The sequence below is a fragment of the Cupressus sempervirens genome, chromosome 1 (genome assembly GCF_028749045.1).
Source record: "Cupressus sempervirens isolate cs-2001-9-10 chromosome 1, ASM2874904v1, whole genome shotgun sequence".
Lineage (NCBI taxonomy): Eukaryota > Viridiplantae > Streptophyta > Pinopsida > Cupressales > Cupressaceae > Cupressus > Cupressus sempervirens.
This window is the reverse complement of record NC_143118.1, coordinates 149,608,102-149,633,059: the sequence shown is the minus strand read 5'-3', so window position 1 is coordinate 149,633,059 and position 24,958 is coordinate 149,608,102.

Genomic DNA, 24,958 nt, shown 5'->3' with positions numbered 1-24,958 from the left:
GAATCATGCAACTTTCCATAGACTTAAGAGTTCTAATCCTCAAAGCTACAATATTGATCTTATGTGGACTGAATGCGGAAGGAGTCTGAAGATCAATGCCCTTATGTCTGCAAAAATTATTAAGTCTTCTGTTCACATCCATGTTTCCATTGTCCATGTGGAGTACTTTGATGGCCTTTCTGGATTTCTATTCTACATGAGCCTTGAAGTCTAGAAATGCATCCAAAACTTCACCCTTACTATGTAGAAAGTAGACCCAAGTGAACCTTGAAAAGTCATCAACTAAGGTAAGTATGTAGTGACCCTGGCTAGATGCAAAAGGACCTACTAATACCATGTGAACCATCTAAAGAACACTAGTTGCACTAGAAGATTTCGCTCTTTGTAACTTTACCTCTGGATGCATATCCACTAAATTTGATGAACACTTACCCTTAGAAAAGTTGATTTGAGGTAGACCTTTCACCATTTGGTATGTGCAAATTTGTTGAAGACAGTGATAGTCAAGATGACCATACCGCTCATGCCATAATTGCATGTTTGAATGTGATTGAGTTAACAAGGCCTTTGAAGGAGTCTTGTGTACAAAATGTGAGAAAGTGTACAACCTCTTGTGATCATTCACTTTCCCTACTGCAACCAAGGAATTATCTCTAAGACTATGCACTTTTACTGAGTCAGGAAGGAACTCAACTCTATGTCCATCTCCAAGGTGAGTGATTTGGTAGATTGATAGGAGATTTGAACTTAGGTTTGGAACATAGAGAGCCTCTTGAAACTCTCCAATTTCCATTTTCACGTTGCCTTTGCCTTCAACTTCCATTTTGCTATCATTCCCCATGAAGATGTGTAGTACCTTTGAGTGATTCATTGAAGAAAAATCCTCCTTTGAAGAACCCATATGATATGAGGCACCAGAGTCAAATATCCATTCCTTAGAAGAGTTTGCATTTTCCATGAGTGCTTGCCCTTTGCCCTTTGAATTTGAAGAAGATCCCTTCTCCTTGTAAGCATTAGGCAATGGAACATTATGTTTCCTCATGATGTTGATTAATTCATCAATCTTTTTAATATAAAACTCATGCTCTTCATGAACCGATTTCTTGCAATAAGCACACTTCTTCTTATCCTTATTATTGTTGTCCCCTTTCTTGTTGGAATTCAAGGACTTTCCTTATTGATTTGATTGAGGTGTTGTCTTTTCTGCATCCTCAGATTTGTTCTTCCATTTCTTCTTACACTTTCCTTTATTTGAAGACTGTCCAGCTAAATGTTGAGAACCCTCATTGGCCACCAATGTTTTGGACTAAGGTGATTTGAGAATCCCCATTGTTTTCAACTTCTTTTCTTCATCATCCAATAGTTTAGCATATTCATCAAAAGTGACTTTCTTGTAGGCAGAACCTAAGGTAGTCTTTGAGGTTATAAAAGAAAATACAAAGGTGGAATATTCAGATGGCAGCTTGTTATGGATGAGATAGATCAGTCTATCATCTTTGATAGAACTCCCATAATCAGTAAGCTTTGTCCTTAATTCATTCACCTTGATGATGAAGTCCTATATTGAGTCATACGACTTAGGATCTAAGGATACATGCTCATCTTCTATTTTGAACACATCATCTTCAGACACTTTACCATAAAGGCTTTCGAGGGTATCCCAAGCTTCCTTGTATGTAGTACATTTCTTGATTTGATACATTATTTTATCATCTAACCCCAAACATATATCACGTAGGGCTTTCCTATGCATGGCTACCCAATCTAAAATTTCACTTGCTGATACATTAGCACTTGCTGGTTTAGGAATATTACCATCTACATATTGTGAAACTCCATTATGCATTAAGTGATACAACATTTTGATTGACCACGAAACATAGTTATGAGGAGTTAATTTAGCAAACTTAAAGTTGCCCATAATGCAGAAAATGAAAGGAAATTACAGAAAAGAGAGAACACAACACCAAGAACAACCCCCCTTTTCACTAAATCAAGAAACCCCCCCAAAAATAGATGCTTAGGGAACTTTATTAGTTGTGCGATTACAATGGGCCACTTGCCAATTTTGGCCTTTGTGGACTTCTAATTTTTCTTATTACAATCTCTTGATGGAGTACAAATCTGAAACTTTATAATGTGCTACAATACTGAAGCATTACAAAGCAAATAAAGGCCCTATGCTAAAAGTGACAATTTTGTCCATATAACACTACAAGTTGATGCCAGATCTAGAAAGTAGACACAAAAAATGCAATTTTAAAAAATATGGAACCTATTTTCGACTCCAGATGTGCCCATATAGAGCATTTGAAGTTGCAAAATGTAGGATTATCTAGCTGCACCACTAAAAAATTTAGAAAATTTTACCCAATTTCAAAAAAATTGCACCTAATTTGGAGTTTGGATGTGCGAGTTATGGCCTCTTGAAGTTGGACTGTAAAAACCAAAATCAATTTGGTGAGGGGTTGCACCAGCAAAAGATGGGGTTAAATTTGATGGTCATACGACTGTCGTAGTAGTTCTAAAAAGGCCTATGATGATGTCCAGATGGGTGTCAATTTTAGGCTCATAAAATGATGACATCAGTAGAAAAAAGGCCCACTGGATGACATGGCAACTGACTAGTTGATCCATATGGTACAGACTATATGGATGGTATAGAAAAAACCTTCATGTTAGGTGACTTGGTGATCCAGTCCAATGATGACTGGACGACGTGTATAGTGACTCAGATGTTGACCATAGGACAACTCAATACGGACTGGGCTACTATAAGATGGTGTGGGCATATCAAACTACACCATGTGGCGCTGGCGCAAGCTGCTAGACTTGGAGCAGTGGCGGTCAAAATTGCCTATGCTGCCAGAGATCCAACTGATCTATCAAGACAAGAATTCATGCCAAAAATAACCTTTCACCATTGGTGGAATCAATATTCATTGCCAGAGATTTGAATCGCTATTTCACTGCAATCGGAGATGTGAATCGCTGAGGAGGGAGAGTTGACAATGTCGATGCCAGATTGTTAGAGGTGAGCAGGCCAGAATTTTGCTAGAGACTACTTCAATGCTATCGAGTTATGAGCAATGATCGCAGGAAATAATCTCGCATTCATGGGGTGCGCAGAGTATGCACTGTTTAAAAGCAACAGGCCGTAGTCATAAGGCAACAATGCCTCACCAAAATTGATGTTACCAGATGTCATTACCAAGATGTTTGCTTGCCGCCAACAATGTGGGCTGCGGTCATCAGTTTGGTGCCGCTAGGTTGGTGAAATATTGGCCTCCGGTTGATGTAAGTTCTTAGGGTCCACAGTACAATACTCGCAGAGTTTAATATAATATGCCTTATGATTAAAATAAATTCCACCACTAAAATTATAGTACGAGATCTGACAGCTCGTACTGTAAAAAATTTTCTTTGATAGAAAGATGAATATCAAAAATGCTTTCAGAAACTGCAGAGAGAAAATAAATTTAGATCTGAGAAATAATCAAATAGATCCGAGAAAAGATCATACCCAGATTTGCAAATCAGTGCCTTTGGGTGCTGGTTTGCAAATTTTTTTTGCCTCACGATCAACTTTCACCCAATATAGGTGAGTTTATAGTCAATCTTCACCAATTCAGCACACTAGACAGAACGGAGAGGTTAGATTTGGCTCTAGACACTCCCAATTTTTGTAGATCCTCCAGAATCGAGGTGCTAAAGCATGAATGGTCTCAAACGGCTATATGATGAGAATCCTCCTTGGCTCTGATAGCATGTAAGAATTTCTCTTAGGCCAAAATTCACCCAAGAACTAAAGAACTCAACACAAACACACAGTAGACCAAAATAGACAGAGTATGATTAGAATGACAATATTCATTCAATAATTGGATACAAGAGTACACTAGGAGTACTTGAATATAAAGGCCTTAGGAGATCTTCTAGAATGCATAGAAGTCAGCACCATGATATGTCATACAACTAGGCACATGTCCACTAGATATGAATTATCCTCCATTAAGCATGGGATTAAGTGCGATGATGTGAGGATAAGACTACAATGGTGTAGCACACAAATTAGTGGAGTAGACAACATGTGCTAAATGAGGAGTGCAAAAAAATGTGTTGTCATCATAACAACTCAGTGAATGATGCATACTTCTGTGTTGTAGACACCATGTGCATAATTAGAGTTGTGTAACTCAATGAGAGTTCACAAAATCCTAAGTGTCTCACCTAAAATAATAATAAAATAATGCAAAATAATTAAATAATGCATTAACCTAAGTAAAAATTAAGTAAGTGTAATAAGTAAATACTTATTTACACCAACACATACTATATTATTAGGTTTCTTCAACTTAGGAAAACCTCTAACTCTTTTCATGTTACTAATACTAACTAAATTATTAAAATTAACATGACATAATCTCTTGTACAAAAGCCATAAATCATCAAGTTTTGGAATAAGACAAGTGGCATCCTCTATATCTAGATAGAATAGATTACTTCTAGCTTGATCACCTTTTCCAATTAGCTTTCCATTTGTGTCATATATTTTGGCAGTTTTGTTCTCAAATTTGACCTTACATATTGAATTATTCAATTGTGACATACTTAACAAGTTATAATTCAGTTTTTCAACATAATAAGCATTGTCACATGAAATCTTGTGTATGAGTTTGATAAAGCCTTTTCCTTTTATCAAACATGGTGCATCATTACAAAATATTACACTATTTCCATCATAACAAGTTAAGGTAGTGAACTTACTTTTGTCTCCAGTAATGTGATGTGAGCATCCACTATTACTAATCCATTTATCATTCTTATTCACACAAGTCACAAGTCTAGTTGCCTCATCCTCATCAGATTCATCCTTCATTGCAACATATACCACTTCGTTACCATGTTCATAAAAATTATTTTCTTTAGAAATCTAGCATGACTTCTTGCCTTTGTCTTTGTAATCTCTGTTGTCATCTTCTCTTCTATTTTTGTACTTGTTTCCTTCTTTGAGGTTCTTCTTTTGTGTAGATCTTGTGGTGATATGACCAACTTCAATGCAATTGAAACAAATGATGGATAACTTACCTTTGAACTTGCCTTTACCTCTATGAAATCTCCTTGCTAGTAGTGCTTCCAATTTTTCAATGTCTTCTTTATCTGTATTATTGTTGCTAGATGCAGATTTTATCTTTCTCTTCTTCTTCTTCTAGTTTACCTCCTCAAAATCCTTCAATAACAACTTAGCTTTGAAAGTAGATTCAAGACTCTCAAGTTTGTAATTGTCAAAGTTAGATAGCTCAAAAGTAGTGAGTCTACCTACTGGACCTTCAAGGGTTAGATCATTTCCTAGAATACATCTCAACTCTTGGATTGTAGAAAATCTAATAGCATAGATAGGAAATAATGTTCTCAAGGCTTTACTTAACACAATATCATCATCTATATGACCCTTAGCACCTTTTATTTCACTAACAACTTCTTTTATCCTAGCAGTATATTGAGCAATATTCTCACCTTCTTCCATTCTTATGTCATCAATTTTACCTTTGAGGCTCTGAGACTTGGCTCTTTGAACATTTTTGTCTCCTCCATAGATGGTAGTTAGGGCATCCCACATCTTTTTTGCAGTGTTTTAGCCTTTGATATCATCAATTTTGACATAGCTTAGAGTAGAGGCAATCTCCAACATCGCTTGATTGTGTTCCTTTTTCTTCTTTATATCTTCAATAGTTAGGGCTCCTACTAGATCAACATGTTCCACTGCAATGGTAGATTGTGCATGATATTCAAGTCCTCCAAGGTGTAGCTTCATTGGACTTTTCCATGCAGGAAAGTTATCTCTGTTGAGCTTGGGTACTTCTCTTTTAGACATCTTGATCTTTGTGCTTCTAGTACCTTAAAACTAGTCCTCTTAAGTAGATGACTTTAATACTATTTGTTGGAATTATTTTAGAATAACTGAGAGGGGGGGCGGGGGGGGGGGGGGGGGGGGGGGGGGGGGTGAATTAGTTATTCAAGGTCCAAATGTACAAATAACCATAAAACATTCATATTCATGCATGCATCCAAATGAATATGTAAACACTTAAAAATTGTAGGTTACTATTTAATAAAATTGCAGAAATGTAAGGCATGAAACACAACACATTCAATAACACACGTGACACAATAATTTAGCATGGAAACCCAATTTGGGAAAAACCACTAGTAACATGCTACTCCTTTTCACTCTTTTGAAGTGATTCCCTATGAAAGGCTAACCCTATTAAAGGTTACAATACACACTATTTAATGTGACCCGATTAAGGGATTTCTACCACCCTTTTAAAAGTGAGCCTTGATAGAGGACTTTAGGCCATTCACTTGGAATGCCACCCTATTAAAGAATTTTTTAATGACTATTAGGTCAACCTTAATCCAAAGAATTTACCCTAGATTGATACAATTTTTAGAGATTAATAGTAGAGCTTTGATCTTATACAACTTACAACTTCACCTATAGATTATAGATCTTAGTTCAATCATCAATTCTAGCTTTCATACTTTGCAGCTCTGATAGCTTATTCACCCTTCAAGCATTCATCTCCTTAAGCCTTCTTTCTTGGTATGCCATTGTAGACTCTTCTCTTGGGTCACTTGATGAAGCAAAACTCTTAATTCCTTCTCCTCCTTAGGTTCTCACACATGACACTAACTTTCCTAACCTCTTTGCTTCATGACCAAACATTCCTATATAAAGGAAATTAGAATATTTTCTTGCTCAGTATCCATTGTCTAAATTAGGGTTTTGAATGGATTAGGTAGGATACATTGTATCTAACCCATATCTTGTATTTTCTAGAAACTTCTCTTAGAATCCATTTGAATTCACCTAAAAATGGTTTACATCAAATTCTATGCCACCAGCTCATCAATCTTATCTTCCTCCTAGTTTACAACTTCCAAGAACATAAACTTGTCAGCTTATATTTGGCATATCTTTTATCTTTGTCATAATGCAACAACTCAACATTATCAATCTTCTGATGCTTAGCACATACTGCATCACTTAGCATCAACTGTATAATCACTTGGCATTAACTAGATTTTATTGGTGCTCAGCATCAACTAAAATTTACTTGGCATCAATTGCCTTACTTCACATCTAATAGAATTTGTTTTTACTCAGCTCCAACTGACTTTTTTGTTAGCTTGCACTAACTTTTCTCAGCACCTACTATCCACTCAGTCAAGCTTAACAAATAAACTTTGTGTAACTTGTTCTTCTAAAATTTCTAAGTGTAGCCAACCATTTTGTAAGCTTAAGTAGATCATCAATACATCATGTCATCACTATCTTAATTGATCCTTGTACTTCATTACATAAGCATAACTCAACCTTTCCTCTAGGTGCTTTTGTTACATCTTATTGATCAAATCCTCCTCATCAATCAACTAAGTGATAGTACTTGAATCTTGTAAGCACTTGTCTTACCAAAAAATAGCAGGTTTGACATCAGTGAAAAAATAATGATTGAAACACATAGTCTTCTTCAACAATCTCCTTCCTAACAATACTTTTTTCAAATGATATTTTCAATCAGATATCAAGAAGAAGTCTAAAATCCAACATCTTGAGAGAAAGTTATGGCTATTTTACTAAGATAGTCTTTTTACCATTTTCACTGTGATTTTATTTTTTGTGACAAATTTTTTGATAGGATTAAATTTGACGACCATCATAGGCTAAAACTAAAAAATTCTTTTATTTTCTCTAAACATGGCCAAACTAGGACATATTAAATATCAACATTTATAAAAGCATAAACCCATATCTAATGGTGAGTTCTATTTTTACCTAAGAGGTCATTTTTGCAACCTCCCTTTAAAACCCTCATTTAGATGAAATATCTAAAAAAATCTTTTTACCAAAAATTTCACATGGCCAAAATCTACCAATATTCCATCATAATAGTAAACCAAAAAATCGTTAGATCTACAATAAAATACTCATATATCTTTCCCTTTCTTTTATTGTCTCATGCATTCCCATAGATTCAATCTAGGGTCACAACAACAAAACCATAGCTCTGATACCACTTGTAAGAAAACTTGCAACAAAGAATATAACCATTTTCGAAAAACCTATAATAAATCTAAAAAAATATGCAATTAAAATCCACATGCAAGTGAATAGGCAACATACCCACAAAAGTTGTGACACAAGATATACCCTAGGAAACCCTCATTGAGGGAAAAACCTAGCCTCCAAAAGAATCCATCACCATGTATTATTCAACAAAAACACCATTGCAATACAACCATGGAAGCCTTCAAAGCCATAGCCACAACCAAGAAATCCATGTGAAAAAGCATAAATCCACACATCCCATGCCATGCTTCCAACCTTCACAAATGCTCCCTTGGCTAACCTATCAAGCCTTGTCCCACTCAACTCTTTCCCTTTTTTCCTTCTGTCTTCTCACATGAAAAACTACCCTTGTGTCTACTTATATAGTATCAAGTCCCATAAAACCACCAAGTGGTATTACATAAACCATGTGATACCTAACCCCTTGAGCTCACATTTACAATTGAAATTTTAATTCTTTTCTCCAATATTAAATAATTACATCAAATATTATCACAATGTTATAATACAACTCATCAAGTATATCACATGAGAATATTTACATGTTGCATGCCCATCTAGGTGCATTACATAACAAAATAATACAATCTAACACTATTATGCAATGTGTGCAACACCCATTGTCTCAACACTCATCATAATCTCTACCATACAACTATAGATACAAATTACTAATTAAAAATAAACTAAATAAATATGTTTATATTTAATTTTAAGAAACAATTTTACTAATCTATGTTATGTTTTTTTAAACTATTTTGTGATTGAATATTAAGAAGATATTCATAAAAACTTAAATAGAAATAGGAATCTATGTATTTTTACATTGAATCCCAAACTAAACAATTTACATTAAAAAAAAATTAATCTTATTTTATGCTTTTGATGATGATTAAAAAAAATTAAGGACCTAATATAGTATAGTTAAATTATTCTAATTTATATAGCATAATTAAAGTTTTAATTAAAATTTTAAAGTCATTACGATATGAATAACTGTGTTGTTATATAGTATATTTATTAGTTATTAGGGACTACATATGACACATATCTATTTTCCCATTGCATTTATAAAAATGGTTGAGCGCTCCCCACATTTTCCCAAAGTTCATCTTTGGTTGTTAATCTAACGAAATCAAAGGATACTACTATGAGCATATTGATGTCACACTTGATCATGTTTTCCATGTGTCTTGTTTCTAGGGAATTTGGAAAAGCTACTCGATTGTTGCCAAATTTGGCCTGAAAAACATCTGAAGTCATTTATCTTTGCTCATCCAACAGTCATTGCAACATCACCTTTATAATATTACTAACATTATTCTTAAATATATTAAAATATTTCTAATTTAAAAAATGAAATAGTTTCTCAATGATATTTTAAATTTTATTTTAAAATAAGTCCATCCAATGGAGGATTAAATCTGATTGTAAAAGTAACTATTGATTATGTTCCACATATTCTATTATTCTATATTGCTAGTGTTGAAACCAAACACTAAAGTAAGTGTCAAGTGATTGATTAATTAAATTGATTGTGATGTGAAACCTCAATATGTTCATTTTAATTCAATGTTAAATGTTCTATTTTGTTTCTTAACAATTCAATAAAAAATTTCAAAAATGCTAAAATATTGCATAAGTAAGCATAATAATGAAATATAATTTTATATGGAACTCCAAAAATTTCATTGACATTCCTTGAAAATTAAATTTTGAGGTAGACACATGTACAGTGATTGTAATTTGATTAAAATAAAAAAAAGGTGAAACCAAACTTCAAGGTAAACTATAGTACTACTATATTAGTTATTGTAGAAAACACAAGACCCAAATAAGGTTGTGAATTCTTCTAGCCACAGCTTGTCTTGTGCCACTTGATCTAGATTATATGTAACATAGAAATTTTTTTAACCATACAATCTCAAATTAAACTAATTTCACAAGTAACTAAATTCATTTCACCTGACATTGATTTATATCATCTAATTATAACTGAAGGAAACTCTTTTCAATCTATCTTACATATTTATGAGAATAAAAGAGATATTCAAGTATTGCTAACATTTTAACTACTTTTAAATATTCAACTAAAAATTAAATATGGCTAATTATATCAATTGAAAAGCTTATTAACATAAAGTAAACATTTTCTCTATATTGAAATGAGGTAAGTAATGTGGTTGTAAGTAATAATGTAAAGATTGTTGGCAATATGGCCAATCAATCAAATAAGGTAAGTCAATATATTTGTTTTGTAGATTAGTCATGTTCATTGGTGAACAAAAATTGTCTAAGTATCAGACAACATCACAACAACATGACCAATTTGATGATAGCATAATATTCCCTTGGAATATTCTCTTGCATAGTTAACTAGAGATGCATGACATCATACTGATGATGTATACCCATGCACATGTCTGTAAAATTAACCAAATCCAAGTTATGAAGGAATTTGTGATGCAACAATGATATTACATAGAACAAAGTATCTCAGCAAAATGTGTTGAATGACTTGATTTATTATTTTGAGTTACCATTTCTTAATGAGCTGACTCTAATGATGTTATGTGAGCCAACTAAGGTAGAATTTACCAATACATTTGGTATAAGTAAAGAACTTCATTTGTGAAGTTAGTGTGAAGTGAAGAAGTGAGAAAAATAAAATCAATGATTGCGAACTTGATATGATCTTATGAAATGAGAGTAAATATGATGTAGATTGATATGTGTGCAGTCACTCTTGTATGAAAAATTGTCAGCCAAAATATTTGTGAAGCACAACAAGTATGTTAGTATTGTCTGTATACTTATTTTCTTGAAGATCTTATTGCATAGTTGCATGTTAGGGTAGTGGGCTCTTCTTGCACACATTTGTATATAATCCACCAACTCCTAATAGGGTTGAAGTAACTCCTAATAGGGTTGAGGCTTCTAATAAGACCTAGTCTCCTAATAGGGACTCAAGACACTATACATTCTTCATAGACTCCTAACATGGTCAATATCTTTAACTGGATCCTTTATATAGTGAATCATCTAGTGGGTTTCATCCCCACCGGGGTTTTCACTTGGCTAGGGTTTCCCTAGTTAACAAAATATGGTGTTATGATCTCTCTTTGTGTATGGTTTTTTATACTATTCAAGGTAAAGTAATTTATAATATCTAGTTGTGGGCAAAAAGATTTAAAATACTGTTTCACACCACCTCTCAATATTATCTATTTCTAACACTTATGATAAGACTAGTCTTGGTTATTTGATTAACATGTCTACAAAGAAACTTGAGATTAGATAAAATTTGAAAGAAAAAGACAAATCTGATGATAATATTGAGTCAAGTCAATCCTCTAAGAAACCTAAAGAAGTTGAAAAAATCAATGAAGTTGAAATCTTGGATGAACCAAAGCAAGTGGAGACTCCCAAGATAAATAGGTATGAATTTAGAGGTAAGTGATTTTTATGTAATGAAATAGGTCATATGAAAAGAGATTATAGTAGTAAGTCATTTAATCATGTTAAGGAGTTTTATTGTCATAATTGTCATGGTATGGGTCATAATGCAATTGATTATAGGAAACCTAAGTATGATAATGATATAAGAAATAGTAGAATGTCTAGAAATACTAACCCTATAGATATGATCTTATGATGATAGAAGGCAAATTGTATGCTATAAGTGTAACAACTTAGGACACATTGCTCATAATTGCTATACACCTGATGATCAGTAGAATCCTAGAAACAGAGCATCTATATGTCAGTTATGCAATAACTTTTGACACAACAAGGTACTATAGAATGAACTAAAATTTCAAAGATAGAAGGAACAATAGAAGAAACTTTGGAAATAGAAGGAACTAGGAAATGAACCTCAAAACTAGTTGAAGCAATGACAAACAAAGAAACATTGTAAGTGAACTTCAAGAAGAACTTAATGAAACATTTGTGAAAGGAATAGATATCTCAAAAGAGAAGTTAAATGATGATGAAATAGAAAGATCAAAGTCAGTTGTTGAGTTTGATTCAATTAAGTTGAATTAAGGTTGTTCACAACATAAAAAAATGAGAACTTCAGTCAAAGACCAAATTAAAGGTAGTGAAGTTGGGAAAAGGTGTATCTAGTTGCATTTAGATGGTACGTAAGCTTGCTTGTAATTTGGAGCTCATCTAAACAAGTTATGATGAATTTCAGAGTTATTGGTATTACAGTAAGAGTTGATTCTATAACAGAAGATGAAAATTACATTTTTGCAAAGAATCTCATGGTGTGAAGTTTTGACAATGTTTGTCATGATGAAAGAAGGCTATAGTAAACCTTAGATGACATCTAAAGATTAGATAGATTAGTTTGTGTAGTTATCTAATTACATAATGCAAATAGTAGCTTTTCATGTTTGTGATAATATTGTGTTGATTCTGGGTCATAGGTAACCCTCATACAAAATCCATGAATATTATTTTCCATTTCCACTCGGGTACTTCATTTGGGTATAATAGACCTGCTAGGTACCAATGTTCTGCCTTTACTCTCTGAAATTCTAAGCATCCTACTACAAACTCAATTATTTCCCTTTTCATCTCTTTTAAAAAATATAAAGGTTTTATATTAGATAATATTTTCATTACTCTTAGATGTCCTAAATATGGAGCTGAGTGATATTCACCTAAAATTAGTCTTCAGAGTTTAGGGTCATTAGGCACATAGATTCTATGTTGGTTTATTAATAATCCATCTTCTTCTAGGCTAGACTCTAAATACTTAGGATCTTGCAAGACTCTAATAAGAGTCAAGCTGATTTCTATATAAAACTCATCATGCTCTAAAGATTGTAAAATTTGGTCCCTCAACCTAAAGTTTACCATAGTCATTGTCGAGATGTGTCTTCTCTAGCTTAGGGCATCAACCACCTTGTTTTCCTTGCCTTTAATGTAGCTTATGTCAAACTCATAATCTACTAAAAATTCCAGCCATCTCCTTTGTCTACCATTAATGTTCTTTTGAGTGAAAATATACTTCAAACTTTGGTGATCAGATCTAAGCTCAAAAGGTTTTCTAATTAAGTAATATCTCCACATTTGTAAGGCATGCACAATTGCTGCTAATTCAAGATCATGAGGTGTATACTTTTGTTCATAATTTTTTAGTTTCCTGGACTCATAAGCAATGACTTGTTCATCTTGCATTAACACATCCCCTAGACCTTCTCTAAATGCATCAGTTATAACTACAAACTATTTCTATGGATCAGGTACCCTCATAATAGGTGCAGTAGTCTTTTCTCTTAGAAACTTGAAAGCTGATTAACACTTCTCTATCCAAATGAATTTCTTTCCTTTTCTCTGAAGTGAAGTGATTAGATGGGCTATCCTTGAGAAATCTCTGACAAACTTTCTGTAGAACCCAGCTAATCCCATGAAGCTCCTAACTTCAAATATGTTTCTAGGTATAGGCCATTCCACGATCACTTTTATCTTAGATGGATCTACTATTATATCCGGAGCTGATATAATATGCCCTAGATACTAAATTTCCTTTTGGTAAAATGCACACTTGGATAGTTTTCGTACAACTTGTGTTCTATTAGTCTTTGTAGAACTATTTATAAATGATTCTAATTTTCTTCTTCATTCTTGAAGTATATTGAAATTTCATCTATAAAGACTAATACAAACTTATCAAAAAAATCCTGAAATATACTACTCATTAAATTCATGAAAGTTGCTGGGGCATTGGTTAACCTGGAAGGCAATACTATAAACTCATAATGTCCATACCTAGTTCTAAATGTAGTTTTATGTATATTCTCATCTTTAATTCGTAGTTGATGATATCTTGACCTTAAATCAATTGTTCAAAATACTATTGCACCTTTCATTTGATAAAAAAGATCATCTATTCTTGGCAATGGGTATAGATTTTTGATGGTGAATTTATTAAGCATCCTATAATCTATACATAGTCTCATGGTTCTATATTTCTTCCTTACAAACACACTAGGGATCCCCATGGTGAGACACAATGTTGAATCATCTTTTTATCTATCATATCCAATAGTTGGATTTGTAACTTCATTAACTCTATGGTGGATATTCTATATGGGGCTCTGGATATGGGTTCTGCTCCTGGTATCAAATCTATGGTAAAATTAAATTCTTGGGAAGGGGGTAGTCTAGGAAGTTCCTCAGGAAATACATCTTGATAATTCTTCAAATAGGGGTATTTTTCTTTGAAGGATTCTTTTAACTTTTTCCTAATTTCTCCATCTTCATAAATGTAATTATTGCCATATGTGGTTGTTTTAGACTCGATTGTATCCTCAATTCTAATTGCAAAAATTTTATAGCCTTTCCTCCCATGTCTCTTAAGTTGAATTGTAGAAATTTGTTTTGATCTAATTTTATGTTTAATGCTTGAAATGCTTGTTAGTCTACCTTGATCACCCATAGTTTACAGTTTGACAAGACAATCTACTTTGGCCCTATGTTCACTAAGCCAATTAATTCCTATGATAATGTTGTATGACATAGTGGTGCTAGATATAAGTTCAATTACATAAAGAAATTCAGAAAGTCAACCCGAGCTTTAAAAAAGAATTTCTCCACCTTGGCCCTTGACTGGTTAGCATACTCAACTGTCCATGGTTTTTCCATAAAACTAGATGTTTTTGGGAACCTACTTAATAGTCTAGGTGATATAAAGCATTTAGATGCTCTAGTATCAATTAATGTGGATACAGGGTTCTCGTAAATCTTACCTAGAGTTTCAATAAGGCCTATTTGCTACTCTACTTGCCTATTATCCAAGGCTACATGAATCCTCTATTGAAAGGCTTGTTATTATTATGGAAAAGGTGAATGCTATAGATAGAAAATGTTGGGTTTATTGGGGCATTGCCTCATATAATGATTCCTTCTATAGTTAAAACATCCTCCTAGTGATCCCTTCTATTTATACCTATTGTTCTTATTTGCATAAAATTTTATTTTGACATCGTTTGCTCCACCACTTTTCAATTTAGGTTTATTATTCTTATAATCCTTAAATTGTTTTTTCTATAGTTCATAGTCATCACCTTCTGAATTCTAGGTAGTTTTCCTTTTGTTGTCTTGGATGGAATCATCCTTTTCGATCTTGTGTTACTATCGAACAACTTTTTCTAGGGCCTCTTACATGGTTCAGGGAGCAAGAACATCAACAGATCCTCCTATCCTATTACTCAACCCCATGATAATTTTTCTCACCTTTAGATTGGTGTCTTGTTGATAAGGTGGCGCGTATTCAAGCAATTGTTTGAACTTCTCCTAGTATTTATGTACTGACATGTCTCCTTGTTTTAAGTTATGAAAATCTAAGAGCTTCTAATCATAAAAGGTCTAAGGTAGCCAATGTCTCTAAAATATGCTCTCAAATTTATCCCAAGTGATTTTAGTGGTTTTAATGTTTTTCTTGACCTTAGTGTTTCCCCACCAAGTTGTAGCTTCCTCGATGAAATGATATATCCCCCTAACTATCTTTGAGGTCTCAGAGAAATTCCTAATCTCAAAATATTGCTCCATCTCAGTTAAACATGCTTTTTCTTCTTCTCTAGACTTAGAATTGAAAAATTTAGGTGGTTTTATCTTCTTTATGTCTGCTAATAAATCAGCCACTATCTACTTCTTCTTTAGGTTTTATTACATTCAGAGACAAAAAAGTGAATTTCGTTTGCACTTCCTCATGGTCCAGCCCTATTTGGGCTACCATTTCACTCATTCTTCTTTCCATGGTTTCTAACTTTAATTGTATTTCTTGCAAGATTTGGAGTAGCAGTTCATTCAAAGATTGAGGGTTCTTGCATATTATATCTTGGTTTTCTATATTCCTGCCGTTATTCATTTTTATAAGTGCAACCATATTTGGGCTACCATTTAACTCATTCTTCTTTTCATGGTTTCTAACTTTAATTGTATTTCTTGCAAGATTTGGAGTAGTAGTTCATTCAAAGATTGAGGGTTCTTGCATATTATATCTTGGTTTTCTATATTCCTGCCATTATTCATTTTTATAAGTGCAGCCCTATTTGGGCTACCATTTCACTCATTCTTCTTTCCATGGTTTCTAACTTTAATTGTATTTCTTGCAAGATTTGGAGTAGTAGTTCATTCAAAGATTGAGGGTTCTTGCATATTATATCTTGGTTTTCTATATTCCTGCCATTATTCATTTTTATAATCAAGATTCCCACCTGTTAGTTTGTAATTGTGTTATTATGTGGAAAGAAGAAATTTATAAGTGAAAAAGTCTTACAACACATATTTTCAAATAACTTAATTTTATTTTCATTGCTCAACTAAGCAATCTTATTTAAAAAATTTCCTTTATTGGTGAAGTCTACATTCACATAGCTTTTAATCTTTCTTTGCAACATTACATTTTGGTTTAGATTGGTACATATCTCATACCACCAGGACCTATGAAACTATAAAATGGGGCTACTCTGCTGAGCATTCCAACTTTGTATCAGCTTGTTTCTATAGGCCACTTTCTTAGCAGAGTCCATCTAACTCTTTCCTTCTTCATCTATTGAATTTCCTGATTCAAGGTTTTATTGTCTCGGGGCTTAAAACAATACGAATAGTCATATTTAGTCATATTTCTAATGAGATAGGGAAAGATGGGATGCCAAATTTTCTTGTAGGGAGTTTTATGTACTAATATCCTATAGTCAATTTAGATATTCATTAGGTTTCAAGAAGGTAGGGTGTCTGAGGTTCAGTGTCAAACCCAACACTCTGATACCATATGTAACATACAAATTTTCTTAACCAAATTGTACAATCTCAAATTAAACTAATTTTACAAGTAATTGAATTCATTTCACCTGACATTGATTTATACCATCTGATTATAATTGAAAGAAACTCTTTTCAATCTATCTTACATATTTATGAGAACAAAAGAGATATTCAAGTATTGCTAACATTTTAACTACTTCTAAATATTCAATTGAAAATTAAATAATGGCTAATTATATCAATTGAAAATATTATTAACATAAAGTAAATGTTTTCTCTATCTTGAAATGAAAATAACCATCTATTCATTAAGAGGTTAAAAGTAAAATAAACATATCGTATAAATGAAATAATTTCTTTAACTCATTGTCCAAGCCTTGAAATTGGTGAGAGGAGAAGCATTATGATAGGTTTAACCTTCCAACCATGGACCATTACTTATCTCTACATATTCTAATTTAATAAAATGACCCTCCCACCTTGGGATTAGGCTTGGGATGTTCATAAGCCCAACCATTAGAGTAATTAGGTGCGTTGAAGTCCCAATAGTTATTCTCCAAAATAACTGAAGCATCTAGACAATCAACATAGGTCACATGTTTGGCATATTTGCCTAATCTCTACCTTGGCCAAGGATTTCGAGTTGGGTCTACAAACCCAATCTCCACCACTGGACTTGACAAATTTTTACATAACTAGAACTTGCATGAGTTACTATAGCTTTTAACTTATTATTTATTAAATCTGATGCCATTCTTATTGTGCAGATTCTCTACACATCCGTACCTTTTTTAGGCTACCAAGCTGGTGATTCCTAGGTGCTTTCAAGTTTATAATCACAACATTTCTTTACACCTTCTTCACCTATACTGGCATCATTGCCTGGTGAATTCCTCAGTGTTTTGATTCATGATATCATTTTCACCTCTATGAGATATAAATGGATGTAATTAAATCTAAATTGAGATGATTGATTTTACATGATTGATATACTTTCATGGCAAATAAAACATCAACATTATATATTGCAGATTAAATCTATTTATTATCCCTTGAATTTAGTTTGGAATGATAGACATAGAGTTATAGATTCTATGATTCAATGGCACAAATTCTATACTACTGGTGCTATACAAAGGAAATAAAATGTAGAAGGAACTAGCAGTATATGAGTTATATTCTATTCAAAATGCATCAGAATTAGCATAAGAAGAACATAAAATAAGTTCATGCTACGGTAGATGTGTTACATGACTCCTCTAATGTAATTTAGAATGCTTTGCGCTCGAGAGGAAGGACTCAAATTACTATTCTGAAACTCATGACAAGGTATGAAAGAAAGAATGATATGGATAGTATATCAATTGAAAATTGAGCTCTATTGTTTGAGAGATACCAATAGTAGAGAGTTTGAAGGAAGAATGAATACATTTGATACAATTATGGAGTTCTATTAAAAGGAAGATGCTTGACTTTATAGCTCCCTTCAGTTACAAGAATTCATTGAAAACTATTCAAATTGATAAAAGAGGAAAGAAAAGAAGGAGGGAAGAAAAGGAAAGAAAAATAAGAAGTTAAAGGGTTATTATTATTATTTTATTATTATTATATTTTCTTATCTAAATTCATGTGTATGTATTGATAAGGTGGCATCATTAGATTATTATTTATAATGTATTGGTGTCACCTTATTTTTATATACATATGTTCATATTTAATAGTGTATAATATGATTAAATAATAAGTTCTTTGATAATTATTTAAAGATAAGAATTTATGTTTATTTTATATTATTTATTATAATGTTCCTTTTATAGCTCATGTGGTTCCACCATGTAATATGTTGTCAAGTCCTAGTAATCTTGCCAAGATAGTCTTAGGTCAAACCTATCAATTTTGATGACTGGACCATTCAACCATCCCCTTCCAATGACCCCATTTAGTAATATTTCCCCTCTCTTCAATCTTCTTCCTACAATAACTCAAAGATACATTCTTGCCAAGACATTAATTCAAGATATATTAATTGTTAATTCAAAACCATTGCCAATCATCTAGAGACCTTTAGATATTTCATCAATGTTTAAACAACTAACTCATTTCACATGAAAATATCTCATTATCAGTTAATACCACATATATGCTTCACATGATCAGGAAGAAATAAATTGATACACTGGCTATAATTAACTAACTCACTTCACATGATCAGGAAGAAATAAATTGATACAATGGCTATAATTAACTAAGTCACTTCACATGATTAGGAAGAAATAAATTGATACAATGGCTATAATTAACTAACTCACTTCACATGATTAGGAAGAAATAAATTGATACAATGACTATAATTAACTAACTTGATTCACATGATTAAGAAGAAATAAATTGATACAATGGTTAAAATTAACTAACTCACCTCACATGATAATAATTTGTTTTTGAAATTAAAAGCGACCAAAAATAAGGGGGTTGGCCCTTAACAGTCAAAAGGCTGGTAACGAGCACATTACCAACCATTAGCAAAAATAGACAAAAAGAACAGGAGTACTAGTAGGTAGAGACTTAAACCATAGACCAGAATTAAGCTAGAACCAGAAGGGAAAAAACCTAGCTACTAACCACAAATTCCAAAAATGCACCCAGGCCTAATAAAATCTTAAATACAACTGATTACCAACAAAACCATAACTACCATAGAAGCATATAAAGTCTTTGGATCCTTAGATCCTCATAACTAAATAGAACTAAAAAAGACTTAGATTATTTTGTTCCTTTTTCCCCTTGCATTAAGTAGAATTTGGGCCCAGTCATTGGCAAGAAACTTGAAGAGTAATTTTTTGTCCTCCATGTCCAAGCCAACTTCTTCCTTCTCTTGTGCCAACAATTGGAGGGTAGTAGTAGCAGCATGAGTAACTTTATGTCCAAACTTGGAGAAGGTGAAAAACCCCTCCTCTAAAGCTTTGACCCTTTCCTCCAAGTTCATGTAATGCTCCTCCACCACCTTAGTCTCCTCTTTATGCTCCTTGACCTTCTTTGCAACAACCTCCTTCATTTCCTATCCCTGTGGTTTATCCTAATGCAATTGTGGGTTAGAGGAAATATTTGAATTTTCCTTAACAGGGGAAGAAATGGTAATTGGGGAATTATGATTTTTTCTCATCTCATTACAAAAAGTAATAGGTTTAAGTGAGATTCTAGTTGAAACATGGGTTGTCTCAATATTCCTTTCTTTGTCGTTTGATAGTTGAGTTTGAGTGTCATCCATCAAATTGTTCCCAGAATTGAAACTTTTTTCTGCCTCCTCATTACTTTCATCCTTTTTGGAGTTGGAAATATTTTCCTCCTTCCTTCTGTTGCTATTATTACCTGAGCTATCTTCTTCAACTTCCTCAACATGGTATCTAATGGAATTCTTCTTACACCTAGCCTTGAACTTAGCTAACCTACCAGACCTTCTTCTTTCTTTTCCCCCAATATCCTTACCCGAATCCTCTCCAACAACCTCAACCACCTTTTCAACTTTAATTTTCTTGTTTCCCTTTTGTTCTAGGGCTATATCAGGTTTTTTCTTTTTCTTAGTATCCTTGCTAGGAGATGGCCTAGGAGTATAGATTTTTATCCTAGTATTGGAGCTCATGGGGGAATTCAGACTATGGCGGGGGTTTTCCACTACAACCTCTCTAGGGGGACACAAAGCTAAGTTGAAATGATACAGATGAAAAATTAACCCCTGGTGAATAATGGTGAAGTTTAAGCCTTTAATCTTTTTTCCCCTAATATCATTAATCATATCCTCAAGTGAATGCAAAAGGAAAAATAGAATGGAAATGAAATCCCTATTGCTAAAGTGATTCAACAAAGGAAAATGATAATGGTAGCACACACCAAACCTGCCTTCTAGTGTAAGATACTTCATCAAGACTAGGCACACATCATCCCAGGGCTCAGGTAACTTATCCCTTTTAAACCCTCCTCTATGGCAAATTGGCTCCTCATTCTTTGCAAAGAAGTTATTCATGCTAGCCTCATTTGATACTTTAGTAAATTTCTTCCATTTTTTCCCCTTCATAGTGAGTCCTATTGCCATGGCAATTACCTCCTCCATGACTTGAAAAGTAATGCCATTGATTGCAACCTTCCTATTGTTCCAACTATTCACAAATTGTAACACACAATTTTCATCATACCCAGCCATGGACATCATATAGGGTAGAAAACCCCCTTCTTTCAAAAGATACTAGGTCATCATCCTATCCTTGAAGTTCTCTAATCTTGTTGGTTCCAAGCAATTCAGATCACCTCCCATTTCAATTCCTCCACTATCTGGTCTCTCTTCCTTAGAATTACGCATCAGAACTTTATCACTTTCAAATTCTCCGTAGCTTCTCTCTTGCTTAATTCCTTTGAGGAAATAGGGATTGAATTTATAGAACCATGTATGATGTGCTCCAAAATCCCATAACATCTTATTATGAGATTTGTGGGTATTAAAAAACCTAATTTTGTCTCCCTGTCAATTTTTGACATCCCAATCCATAATATCTATTGTACTTCCTTTTGGAGAGCAATTCAAAGCTTGCAATGAGTTTCCATAATTACGAAAAGATAATTTCCTTAATTCATAATTACTCCACTTGTCATTTGTACGACCACGTCTGTCTCTTATTTCCAAGATGCTAAAGTTTAATTTAGGGACAAAGTTCTCCATCTTACCAAATTTGGCCTTAGTTTTAAATTTAGTGATCACCATTTTGAATTTTTCTACCTTTCTCCTTGGATATCAACATCCTTAGATTTTTGTTAATATCAACTAAATTTTCCCAGCACATGATTGCCCTAATATTAAACCCCATGGCAATCACAACATCTGCCACTTGATTACCCTCTTGGTAGATATGCTACAAGTGGACCATTCTCATTTCCTCCAATATATTTTTATTATCTAGGATGATATTTCTAATCTTCCATCTCAATTTTGCCTCCCCCCTAACCAAATCGATCACTAGTTTGGAGTCCCCTTCTATAGTTAACTCTAAAATGTTTCTTTCCCTAGAGAGTTGAAGACCCTATAATAACATCGTAGCTTCTGCCACATTATTGCTACCAATCCCCACTTGGCCTGAATAAACCAACAACACATTACCATTCCTATCCCTAAGCACACCTCCAGCTACTCCCCATCCTCCTTTCCTAGCTCCATCAAAATTTAGTTTATACTGTGTGATGGTGGGTGGTCTCCATATTGTCTATTGTCTCCTCCTCCTAGCGAAGTTATCAAATAGGAAGAAATCCTCTTGACAACCCCAATTCTCAGCCATAATGCCTTCAAGTCTTTTGGGTTTGTCCTTTGGCATTTTGTATTTAGCTACCCTTAGATTTTCCTTCAATAGTTTGTTCATCACTCCAAAAACCACTTCAACCATCCTATTTTCCTCCCTGAATATCCTGTTATGCCTTTCTTTCCATATGTATCTTCCATAAAAGGATTAGTCTTGGATGATGGAATGGGCAATCCCAATTGTCCAAAAACTATCCCAAATTATCTTTCATGACCCAAGCCACCCCCAATCTTTCCCAAACCTTAGTCCAAATGTCAAATGCAAACTGACATTCAATGAAAAGGTGGTAAATACTTTCTTCCTTTTGTTCACAAAGGCAACAACAGTTTGTTATGTAGAATCCCCTTTTTTTCAAATTATCAATTGTTTAAAATTTTTCATGTTGAACCATCCACCAAAAGAAATTAATCTTAGGTATAAGGTTACTAATCCATACCTTGCACCACATAGTTGGGCATAGTTCCTTATTGAACATTAAGGTATTAGCAAATTTGACAGTGAAGTTCCCATTCGGAGTTAAATCCCAAGCAATGATATCCTCCTATGGCAATAATGGGAGTCTCTATTCCTTTATTAGTTCTTCTAGTTCCTCTATGAGAATAACTATCTCCTGTAGATAGTCCTCCTTATACAACTTCTTCCATCTCCTCCCCTGATCAATGTAGTCTCCCACTTTATCCCCTATGTCCTCCTTAAGGATTCCATTAAACCTCTATATTTACTTAAGGCTAGTGGTTTCCCATCCGTCCACCTGTCTTCACAAAACCTTATATTGAAGCCATTGCTCATAATCCACCTCAATCCTTCTCTTAGTAACCCTCTATTTCTAACAATGTTCTGCCAGATCTTTGAACCTCCTGGGAGGTCATTATTATATAGGTTCCACTGAAAGGAGGTATTAGGAAAATATTTACCTTTCATAATATTTTCCCATCCCGTGTTTCCTTCTGCTAGTCTCCATCCAATTTTTGTGAGAAGAGCTTTATTAAGGTCTTTCATTCTTCTAATCCTAAGCCCCCCCTTAGCTTTTGGTTTACATAGCTCCTCCCAATTGACTAGATTCAATTTATTTTTCTCTTCAGTCTCTGACCATAGGAAATTCCTTTGAATTCTTTCAATTTTCTCAGCCATATTTAGATTAATCTTGAATATGGATAAGAAATAAATAGGGATTCCCTAAAGAGTAGTAGCAATCAGTTGTAGTTTTCCAGCATTGCTTAATATCTTCCCTTTCCACCCTGCAAGCTTCTTTTGAATTCTCTCCACTACTATATTCCAAAATTCATTAGAAACCTCCTTGGTAGTGAGGGGGAGGCCTAAATAAGTGTCTAGGAGGCAAGCATATTAGCACTCCAAGATTTTCCTAATCCTTCCTTGAAGTGAAGAATCAATGTTAAAGAAATAAATCTTGCTTTTATGGTAGTTTACTTGTTGCCTTGAGCTTTCTTCGTAATTATGTAAAATTATTTTCCAGGCTTCAACCTCCATGATTGAAGATTCCCCAAATAGGAAGGTATCATCCACAAATTGCTATATAACCTCAGCTTCAGCATTAGTGGCTGGTTTAATACCTTTAATGTAGCTCGAATCCACTAATTTACAAAATGATCTTCTCAAGACTTTAGCTACCATGATAAATAGGTAAGGTGAGAGTGGGTCACCCTATCTTAAGCCTTTTCCTACCCTTATGTTACCCCATGGGGACCCATTTAGTAGGACAGAGTACTGCACTAAGCTCACCATCAACATGATCAAGTTTATAATCCTATTGTTAAATCCAATTCTTTCTAGTACATCCTGAAGGAAGTCCCAATTGACCTTATCATAAGCTTTGGAAATGTCCAACTTGAATGCCATTCCTGGATGCCTGCTCTTTTCCATTGAATGGATAACCTCATGGGATGTAATAGCCGCATCAAGGATCTACCTTCCTGGCACAAACCCCTTCTAAGGACTTCCTATAATTTTTTCCAAGAAAGGCTTTAATCTATTCACTAAAACCTTGGCAAAGACCTTGTAGATAGTATTACATAGACTTATAGGTCTAAAATCATTCAAATTTAGAGGATTAGAATTTTTTGGAACTAGGGCAATAAAAGTCTTATTTATGCTTTGTAGTAGTTTACCTACTTTGAAAAAATCCTTAGTCACCCAAATTACCTCTGATTTGATCACCTCCCATAAATGCTGATAATTTGTTAAACCAATGATTATGTTCGAATTAAAATTTAGGGCAAAAATTTGGGATGTAACATTATACCATTTTTGGAGAAAAAAAAATTGATTTGTGCCCATTTCTTATGGTGTTTCAACTGCTGAGCAGTTAGGCCCAACATAATGTTGACAATTGGCTAATTATGATATGTAATTGTTATCATTAATGGAAACACATGATGTACATATTGTTAGGAAACCTTGGAAATAAAGATCCTTAATGTTTCGTAATCATAAAATTGTCTAAGTACATAATTTGGTTTACAATAGTATATTATTTTGTTTATAACATGTTGTAGACATCATATTATGACAAGAAAAGTTAAATGGAGATAATATACATGTTGATGATGACATGTATAAACTCAAAATTTTGTATAGATAGAATAGATTTAATCATGTTTTGATGAAGTAGGACAATGGAATTGAAGGAAATAATTGTTTTGGTTACAAAATAATTACTTGTCCAATTACAGCTGACATCCTA